Here is an 11,157-nt window from a genome sequence, read left to right on the forward strand (position 1 = left end):
AGCCCCAGGAGACCGTACATCACTACTGGGCTAGATTCCTCCTTGCGCTTAACAAGGTCCAGGACTGCCGCGAGGAGGACGTAATCTTACTCTTCTACAAAAACTACACGGACAAAGGACTCCTTAATGCTATAAGCCGCCATGAGATAGTACACTTTGCGGATTTGGCAATCATAGCACAGAAGTACTATGCTAAAACCCAAATAGAATTTTGGGACAGTACAGCTCTCACCAAGACCTTTGTCCAAACTAAACGGGTGAACTCTCGTAGGTCGGCCGAGCCTGTACCCAAGAAGCCAAAACACACCCCCGGGCAGGGAACTGTATTGGAAGGATGGCTCAATGGACCATGTAAACTCCACAACACTCCGGACACGACACCAACTCATAGCCTTAGGGCATGTTGGATACTCTGGCAGGTTGCAAAAAGTGGCGAGGATCTTCTTGCAAGCCATAAAGCAGAACAATATCCCGCCAACGAACACAATGCGGTGTTAACAGTCTTCAAGACTTTTGCCTCAAACAATAGGCGCAAGCGAGCTCATCGAAGCTCCGCCGAAATTTGCCACGTGGCAAAGATAAACCCCTGGAATGACACTGCTATAACTTTCAATGCCAGTGACGAACCCCGATCCCAGACTGTCCGAGCACCGGCCGCTCTGGTCCTTAGCCCAATCGTGGACGACTTCCGGCTCACTAAAGTACTCATGCATGGCGGAAGTGGATTAAACTTGCTCTATGAAGAAATGCTCAACAAGATGGAAATTGATAAAGGCCGCATTGAGCAAAGCGGCACCACCTTCAGGGGAATCATCCCTAGTCGGGAAGCACGTTGTGCGGGAAAAATCACACTCGATGCGGTATTCGGCACCCCAGAGAATTACAGGTCCGAAGAAATCACATTCCAAGTGGCTCCTTTCAGCAGTGGATACCACGCCCTTCTAGGGTGGGATGCGTTTACAAGCTTTCAAGCTATACCCTATTACGGGTACATGAAGCTTAAAATGCCTGGACCCAATGGAATCATCACTCTAGTTAGTGATCCAGACGTCGCACTCCGCGCCAAAAACAAAACTGTAGCACTAGCCCTGGAAGCACTATTCGAAGCCCTAGCAGCAGAAGAATTAACAACACTGCGCGCCACCGTGGACAGAGACGACGTGATACTCGACAAGCGACCCAAGTCCACCTCATTTAAACCCGTAGATGAGATAGTCAAATTCCAAGTCCATCCAACGGACCCCACGAAGACAACTTCCATCGGGACACAGTTGAGCCCCGCTATCGACGCCGCACTACAAGACTTCTTACGCGAGAATTGGGACATTTTCGCCTGGCACCCATCGGACATGCCGGGCATCCCGCGCGGATTGGCTGAACATAGCCTCAACATACTAAAGGGATACAAACCTGTTAAACAGACCCTAAGGCGATTTTCAGAGCCCAAATGACAAGCCATGGGGGAAGAGCTAGCCAAGCTACTTGAGGCCGGATTCATCAGAGATATCAAGCATCCGGATTGGCTGGCGAACTTGGTGATGGTACCAAAGAAGGACAAATCATGGCGCCTGTGCGTCGACTTCAAAGACCTCAACAAGGCTTGCCCCAAGGATCCCTTTCCCCTCCCTCGCATCGATCAAATCATCGACACCACAGCAGGACACGACTCAATGTGTTTCCTCGACGCATACTCTGGTTACCATCAAATAAAGATGGCAGAGTCCGACCAAGCTGCAACAGCCTTCATAACGCCATATGGCCCTTTCTGCTTCAACACTATGCCTTTCGGGCTTAAGAATGCCGGCGCAACCTATCAACGCATGACTCAAACATGCTTGGAAAAGCAAATCGGCAAAACAGTGGAAGCATATGTCGACGATGTAGTCGTAAAAACAAGACACGTTGAAACCCTAATAGATGACTTGAGGCTTACGTTCGACAACCTCTGAACATACGACATCAAGCTAAATCCAGAAAAATGCATTTTTGGCATTCCCTCTGGAAAACTGCTGGGCTTCATCGTTTCCAATAGAGGAATTGAAGCGAATCCGGCAAAAATCCGAGCTTTGTCGTAGTTGGCTATACCAACAGACCTCAAACACATCCAAAAACTAGCTGGATGTGTGGCTGCTTTGAGCCGCTTTATCTCCAGGTTAGGAGAATAGGCACTACCTCTTTACCGCCTCCTCCGGCGCACCAAACACTTCCTGTGGACGGATGCAGCCGCAGCCGGACTCGATGAAATAAAGACCTTATTGGCCAATAATCTAGTCCTAATAGCGCCAAATATCGGCGAACCTATGCTGCTGTACATAGCTGCAACACATCAAGTTGTAAGCGCAGTGCTCGTCGTCGAAAGAGAGGGTGACGGACACACATTCCCACTCCAAAAGCCGATTTATTATGTATCCACGATCCTCACCCCATGCAAATCCCAATACCCATACTATGAAAAAATAGCATACGTGGTCTTCATGGCATCCCGGAAGCTGTGACACTACTTTCAAGAGTGCTCGATTACAGTAGCCTCCGAAGTACCACTCAATGACATAAGAAATAACCGCGACGCTATGGGCCGGATTGCTAAATGGGCTATCAAGCTCCTTTCGTTCGACATAATATACAAACCACGGCGGGCCATCAAGTCGCAAATACTAGCTGACTTTGTCACCAAATGGACGGAAGCCGAACTCCCTAAAGAGTACGGCGCGTACTCCAACTGGATCATGCACTTCGACGGCTCTAAAATGCTGGCCGGATTGGGAGCAGGTGTAGTCCTGACGTCTCCCACCGGAGACACAGTCCAGTACGTCCTCCAAATATTATACACAGACTCCAACAATGCAGCCGAATATGAGGCTCTGTTGCATGGTCTTCGGATGGCAGTCTCTATGGGCATCCAATGCCTGGAAGTGCGCGGGGATTCGAACCTCGCAATATCACAAATAAACGGAGACTTTGATGCCAAGGATCCGAAAATGGCGGCCTACCATAATGCCGTCCTCAAAATGTCAGCTCGGTTCGAGGGGCTCGAATTCCACCACGTGGCTCGAGAAAACAATCAAGCGGAGGACGTCCTCGCCTGCATCGGTGCTAAACGCGACCCTGTCCCACCTAACATATTCCTGGAAAGGTTGTTCAAGCCATCCGTAGTATGGGAAGGGGAGTCCGGCAATACTAGCACGGATCTGAACACACCCCCAGATTCCGAATTATCAGACATAATCGGAGGCTCTACCACCAAAATAACACCTTCAGCCCACGAAATCATGGCTGTCATCGCCCCGTGGACTGAGCCTTTCTTGGCCTACCTAAATAGGCAGGAGCTCCCCGAAGACCAAAATGAAGCACGCTGCATCGTCCGACATTCTAAAGCTTACAAAGTCCATGAAGGGGAACTCTATAAGAAAAGTGCGACCGGAGTGCTCCAAAGGTGCATCTCCGAAAAGGAAGGGCGGCATCTCTTGGCTAAAATCCATGCCGGACTGGGCGGGCTCCATGCTGCGGCTCGAGCACTAGTCAGCAAGGCCTTCCGTATAGGGTTCTATGGGCCGACGGCCCGAGCAGATGCACAGGACCTTGTCCAACACTGCGTCGGTTGCCAGCTCTTTGCCAACCAGAGTCATATGCCCCCTGCCGCCCTCCAAACAATCCCAATAACTTGGCCCTTCGTGGTCTGGGGGCTGGATATGGTCGGACCCCTTAAAGGGGTAAGCCATAAGAAAAAAAAACTTATTGGTCATGTTAGACAAGTTCATCAAATGGATAGAAGCCAAACTAGTCAAAACGGCCGAATCCGGACCAGTAATAGACTTTATATCCGGGGTCGTACACCGATACGGTGTCCCCCACAGCATCATCACCGATAATGGCTCAAATTTCACAGCCGATGAAGTGAAAGCTTGGTGCGGCAAAATGGGCATTAAGCTCGACTATGCTTCTGTCTACCATACTCAAACAAATGGCTAGGTCGAATGGGCAAACGGTGTCATCATGAGCGGCATCAAACCCAGACTAGTGAGATCCTTGATAGAGTCAGACACTCATTGGGTCGAGGAGCCCGACTCCGTACTCTGGGGGCTACGGACCACGCCGAATCATACCACCGGATATACACCATTTTTATGGTGTACGGCGCGGAAGCAGTACTACCCTGCGACACAATACATGATTCGCCACGCGTACGCATGTACGAAGAGAAGGAAGCCGAGTTAGATCGGCATGATAACTTGGACGCCCTGGAGGAGGAGCGCGACGTCGCGAAGGCCCGTTCCGCATTCTATCAGCAACAGGCTCGACGATACCAAAGTAGAGAAGTGAGGGCCAAAACTTATAATATTGGCGAGCTCGTTCTACGCTTACCGGAGAAGAAGAAGGACAAACTCAAACCCAAGTGGTAAGGTCCCTTCGTCATTGACAAAGTTCTCACCGGAGGAGCGTACCGCTTACGTAATGCGCACGATAACAGACTCGAGCTGAACCCATGGAACGCGGCCAAACTCCGGAGATTCTACGCCTAGCGCCGAACTCAGTGTTTGTCTCCTTACCTCCTCCTTTTTTAATTATGCTCCCACCCTCTTCCTTTCTCGATCCTTTTCTCATCACACAAAGTATTTAATACAGTATAGACTCCCGGATTACTCTGGCCGCACTATGTGTGTAAGCCATACCTGGGGGCTTCCTATACGAAAGCTAAACATAACTTACTCTAAAAGGCTTTTTGCCCATCACACATGTGTTTTCCATGTGTGCCTTTTCTTCACCATTATATGCATCGATATGACTTAAGATGTGGCCAAGCTGGGTTGCCTGGCTCTTGTGTTTATGCCCTACTTTACCGTTAATTTGGCTAGGGCATAAGGGGAGCACCTCTATGATTGTTACTGCCGGTTCAGCCGGATGTGTACCTCAGACTGGGTGAAGCCGAAAGCTAGTTTCCTTAAGAGAATATTCAGTTGGTGACAAAAAGATGTATTCATTTATTACAACGTAAATCCTCAGAAGCCTGGTACCCCGCGCCATCATTCGCAGTCCGGACATGTGCATTGCCGCATGCATACCCAGGGAAAGGAACCCCTAACGGAACTATTCTCCCTGGAAGATGTTTCTTACTATCCATGTAATATAACATAACTAGTTGGGTACTTGTCTGTTCAAGCAGTTATGACACCCATGCCTGGTCTCCATGCATACCCCGGTTTTGTATAACTGAGCGGGTATTCGGACACACCCCGGACTGTTGGGTCCGGGGGTTGAAGTGAAAAGGTCCGCCATGACAAATGATTTCAATCTGGCTAGGGGCTACTTACGCCCATTAAATTACACAGTCACTTGGACTGACTATATTCCTCTTATATGCCATCCAACATGCTATCTAGCTTACAATCCTGTTGAGAATACTTTGCGGCTAACGCTACCTGGTCATATACCAGACTTACGGGAATTTCTTGCCCATCGGGCCCCGCCGGTCCTACTTCGGCCATATGGTTTGGGTCTAGCTTGGTGTAGCGCGTCTTCACCATTGCCCAAGCTTCTCTTGCATCTTGCCGGCACGCTGATATCTTCCACAGTCGGAAGCACCGCCGGGCTCCTTGAAGCAGGTCCACAAGCTCCCCCATGGCATTCGGCACGGGGCTTGATGGCCACAAGGCCTGAGCAATGCCGTGCGTCACCCACCGAGCTCGCTCGTGCAACCGTGAAAGTTCTTGTAGTACATCACCTGTAGATGAGGGCATCTCCTCCTCGGGGTGACCCGTTAACATTCCTACAAGCAAAATTCTTTCAATACACTTCCTCACCGAACTATCATATAGTTTGTCCAGGTACTCACCATAAATGCTGCGTCGAAGCCTCTTATTCTCCTTTACGGAGTCCACTAGTTGGGCGCGGACGTCTTTTAACTCTACGTCCAGCCGGACATTAGCATCTTGAAGATTGTTCTTCTCCTGCCGAACTTGCGTGAGAATGCGCTCGCCAGCCTTTAGCTGCCCTTTGAGATGCGAGTCGTCATCTCTTACGCCCTCCGGATTCACCCCGGGATTATCTGCAGAATTTTCTGTTAGATTTGTCACATCAGCCATTTATTAACCGGTGCATTTTAGTACAATCAAGACAAATGTTACCAGAAGGGGCCTTCTGGGATCCCTCTAACTTGGCAACTGCGTCCCTCAGCTGGGCCTTACATTCCTCCAGCTCCCAAGCCAATTGTTCATTCTTATCTACAAGAACCTGTGCATAAATTGATCCTTCAAACAGTTGTTCTAACTATTTCAAGTCTCAGGGGCTACTGCTATACATACTTATCAAAATTTCTTACCCGTATATCTTTGGTATACTAGTTCGTCGCCTAGGCCAACCCGCCTTGAGTAGCTCGGACGTATGCGTCTACCGAATTGAAGGCATTAAAGGCCTCTTCAGAAAAGATGTTGTTCCGAAGCACGGCCCTCCGGCCCTGGTGATTCATGGCGCTCTCTACTTCGGAGTTCGTGGCCGATAACATATCCACATCCTTTGTCGGAGAACTATGGGGTACTGGCCCCGTGTCCGCCTCCGCCCTCGAAGCCGGTTCTGGAACCCGGCTGGAGGAGGCGTGATTGGCGGGATCCCCGTATATAGTCCGGCTGCTCCTCTTCCTACCAGACACAAAGGGCACTGTCATATTTCAAATACTATAATCGCAGGACAAGTTATTACTTTACCTCTGCAGCAGTGTGTCGACCTTCACCGCCTTTCTCTTGAGCCTGTCCGATCCGGACGCCCGTGGTTGACGAGTCCCTAGGGGCTCGGCCCCGCGCTCCGATCGTCGTCTCTACAAACAACACGACGCCTCAAGGGTGAATCATAATACCTGAGGGGAGTCCTCTTCGGAGGATAGGTTTTTTAGTTAGGCTTACACACGACACAGGGAGCAGTCCGGGATAGTTGACCGTAATAGCCACTGAGGCACCATCCCAGTTCGCTTGATGAAATACCCCATTGACGAGCTCCACGGTAATATCCGGATCTTCTTTGAGTCCTGGATCTAGGGCCCTTCTGGGGTCCTCTAGCTGCGGGGAGGGGCTAAAGATTCCTTCCATGGCCCTCCTCAGTTCCTGCTCGGAAACATCGATGCAGGTAATCTAAGCAAAAGAATGCTAAACTAAGTAAAACAGGGAAAGGAGTGACGACTCACCCACTCTGGGGGGTTGTACATGGAGAATCCGTTCCGCGGTTTGATGCGACGGAACGCCTCCTCTTCCCCTTTGTATAAATCGGACAATATCCTTGCCAAAGCAGTGGCGGAGTCCGGACCCTTACGGCCGCAGCGGGTGGCGTCGTCTTCCCCGTTGAAGTGCCACATGGGCTTCCCCCGATACTGAAGCGATTGCACTCCCCGTATTATGCATATTGCCATGACCTCGACTATCGTCAGTACGGATTTGGCCAGTAACTTTATCCTGCTCATCAGGAAGTGTATTTCCCTCGTGTCCTCTTCTTGAGGGCCCCGAGGGCGCTAGCTTAGGCGGGCCCTCGGTGGGGCGTTACTGAACTTGGGGAGACCTGTCCGGATTGGATCCGGAAGGGGAACGTCATCAATGTAAAACCACTCTGAAGGCCAGTTTTCTGGTGCCTTCTTTGGAGTGCTGGACAGGTATCCGGTCTCTGCAATGCACCATACTTCGGCCCCGCCCACTTGACATAGGGATTCTCCCTGGGTGCGGGGGACAAGGCAAAACAACTTCCTCCATAATCCGAAGTGAGGTTCGTGGCCTAGAAACAGCTTGCAAAGGGCGACGTACCCTGCTATATGTAGAATGGAGGCGGGGGTAAGGTTGTGCACTAGAGGCCGTAGAACTCCAGGAGCCCGCGAAGAAACGGGTGGATGGGAAACCCGACGCCCCTTAGCAGATGCGGGATGAGGCATATACGCTCCTCTGGAGATGGATTTGGATATCCCTCCGCTTGTTCCCCTCTGTCATTAGTGGCTATTTCGGCTCAGACAGGGACCATGAACGCTGATGGGATAAACCCTTGGGTTTGTAGCTCTATCAAACGGCTATGAGGGACTGAACACTCTCCCCAATCCCCCGACTTGGAATGAGGAGAGCAAGCAAAAGAGCCGCGACGGCCGGCCATGTTGGAATGGTTTTTCGCAGAGCGCTCTGTTGGATGCTAGCTCAGGGAGGGAGAGTGAGGTTTGGATCTGAGAATCCCCGTCCCTTCAAATAGACGGTCAGCCCGGAGGATTGACGGTGGTAAATGCAAAAATGCCTCGACTCTTCACATTTGCTCGATACGTGGAAACGGTCATTATTGAGACACTGAAGCCGAGGAGTACAACATTGATGGGATGCCGGACACTATTCGTCGTAACTGGTACTTTGGGGTATTCGGAGATGGATCCCGCCTTGCAAGCCGAAGACAAGACTGCGCACCGGACTCATCGTCATTGAAGCCTGGTTCAGGGGCTACCGAGGGAGTCCTCGATAAGGGGGTATCCGGACAGCCGGACTGTATACATCGTCCGGACTATTGAAGTGTGAAGATACAAGACTCAAGACTTCAACCCATGTCCGGATGGGACTCTCCTTGCGTGGAAGGCAAGCTTGGCGATCCGGATATTGTGTTTCCTTCCTTGTAACCGACTCCATGTAAACCCTAGCCCTCTCCGATGTCTATATGAACTGGAGAGGATGGTCCTTAGAAGGCCGATCACAATTACAATCATACCATCATAGGCTAGCTCCTAGGGTTTAGCCTCTACGATCTCGTGGTAGATATACTCTTGTACTACTCATATCTTTAATATTAATCAAGCAGGAAGTAGGGTTTTACCTCCATCGAGAGGGCCCGAACCTGGGTAAACATTGTGTCCCTTGCTTCCTGTTACCATCAGCCTAGGACGCACAGATTGGGACCCCCTACCCGAGATCCGCCTGTTTTGACACCGACAGTAGGCACAGATGTATTTTTTTAGTACCACTCGCAAGTAGTAGTACCGCTACCCTTAGCGGTAGTATCGCTCCGGCGATTCTACTGGCCTTTTGCCTCCTTGTTGTTGTTTTTCAAAGGGCTTCCACCGCCCTAGCGGTAGTATTGCTCCCATGAGCGGTAGTACCACTCTGCGCGGGCTGTGAGCATAACGGTTAGATTTTTCCCCACCTATAAAAGGGGCTCTTCTTCCCCAATGAACCTTATCCTTTGAGCTCGTGTTCTTCCCCCATTGTTGACCTTCTTCGATCTTGCTTTCTCTCAATCCCTCCATGGATTCTTGCTAGTTTTTTTTTGGGGGGGGGGAGGAGATCTAGATCCACATTTCCACCAATCACTTTCTCCTCTATTTGAGGGGAACCCCTTAGATATAGATCTTGGAGTTCTTGGTGTTCTCCTTCTTGTTCTTCCTCTCATTTTCCTCCCTAGCATTAGTTTCTTTGGTGGGATTTGGGAGAGAAGGACTTGGGCACTCCATGTGCCCTTACCATTGCATTTGGTGCATCGGTTTGAGTTCTCCATGGTGATACGTGGAAGTTTCAAGTTGAGAAGCTTATTTCTCTTGGGTTCTTGGTACCCTTGAGCTTGTTCCTCTTGGGTGACTTGGTTCCCTAGACGGTTGGTGGTGTTCAGAGCTCAATCATTATGGTGTAAAGCTCCGGGCAAGCGTCGGGGTCTCCAATTAGGTTGTGGAGATCAACCGGAGCAATTTGACGGGTTCCCGTGACCGCCCCAAGGGTTGCCAAAGTGTACGGGTTCGGTGACCGTCCTCAAGGGTCCCTTAGTGGAATCATGACATCTTGCATTGTGCGTGGGCGTGAGGAGATTACGGTGGCCCTAGTGGCATCTTGGGGAGCATTGTGCCTCGACACTGTTCCAAACCGAGATTACCATCCACAAGGGTGTGAACTTCGGGATACATTATCGTCTCCGTGTGCCTCAGTTATCTCTTACCCGAGCCCTTTATTTATGCACTTTACTTTGTGATAGCCATATTGTTTCTAGTCATATATCTTGCTATCACCTAGTAGTTTATCTTGCTTAGTATAAGTTGTTGGTGCACATAGGTGAGCCTAGTTGTTGTAGGTTTTGTGCTTGACAAATTAACCGCTAGGTTTATTACGCATTTGTTCAAGCCTAAACCGTAATTATTTTAAAACGCCTATTCACCCCCTCTAGGCGACATCCATGATCCTTCAACGGGGTAAACACCAACAACTCCCCATACAACAGGACCACCATGGAGAGCATTGGAGCGACCACTCCGATGATACTCGTAACTACTACGATCCTCGACCAGGACGTTCTCATCAAGATCATCGCGGAGAAGGCCAAAAAGGCTTTGTCATGGGAGGAAGATGGGCGTGCGCATCGTGACAATGAAGATGATGGGATTGGTAAATTCAAATGTACCATACCATCGTTCAATGGGAAAACCGAGCCCGATGATTATTTGGAGTGGGAGATGCGTGTGGATCAGATCTTTGATAGCCACCGCTATATAGAGGAAAAGGAGGTACGGTATGCATCCATTGAGTTTACCAGATATGCTTTGATTTGGTGGAACTAATTGTGTCCTACTGGAGGTCGTCCGGCGACATGGGTGCAAATGAAAAATCTGTTACAGAGGCATTTTGTTCCTGAACATTTCACAAGAACCTTGTACAATCGACTCCAACGGCTGTGCCAAGGTAATTGATGTCGCTTGAAGCTACATCGGTTTTTCCCCAAAGAGGAAGGGATGATGCAGCAAAATGCTGGTAGGTATTTCCCTCAGATATGAAATCAATGTTATCGAACTAGTAGGAGAACCAAGCAGCACAATATAAATAGTCCCTGCACACAAATAACAACACCTCGCAACCCGACGTGTTAAAGGCGTTGTCAATCCCTTTCGGGGTATGACGCCTCAAGATAGGCAAAGGACATGAGGTAAATTTGTAGATGGGATAAATAGACCACGGAACAAATAAATTGCAGCAAGGTATTTTTGTATTTTTAGTTTAATATACCCAAAAATAAACGCAAAGAAAAAGTAGATCGCAAGGCAAATATATGAGAAAGAAGACCTGGGGGCCGTAGGTTTCACTAGTGGCTTCTCTCGAGAAAAATAGCAAACGATGGGTGAAAAATTACTATTGGGCAATTAATAGAACTTCAAATAATGATGACGATATCCAGGCAATG

This window comes from Triticum dicoccoides, chromosome 3B, assembly GCF_002162155.2.
Source record: "Triticum dicoccoides isolate Atlit2015 ecotype Zavitan chromosome 3B, WEW_v2.0, whole genome shotgun sequence".
Taxonomy (NCBI): Eukaryota; Viridiplantae; Streptophyta; class Magnoliopsida; order Poales; family Poaceae; genus Triticum; species Triticum dicoccoides.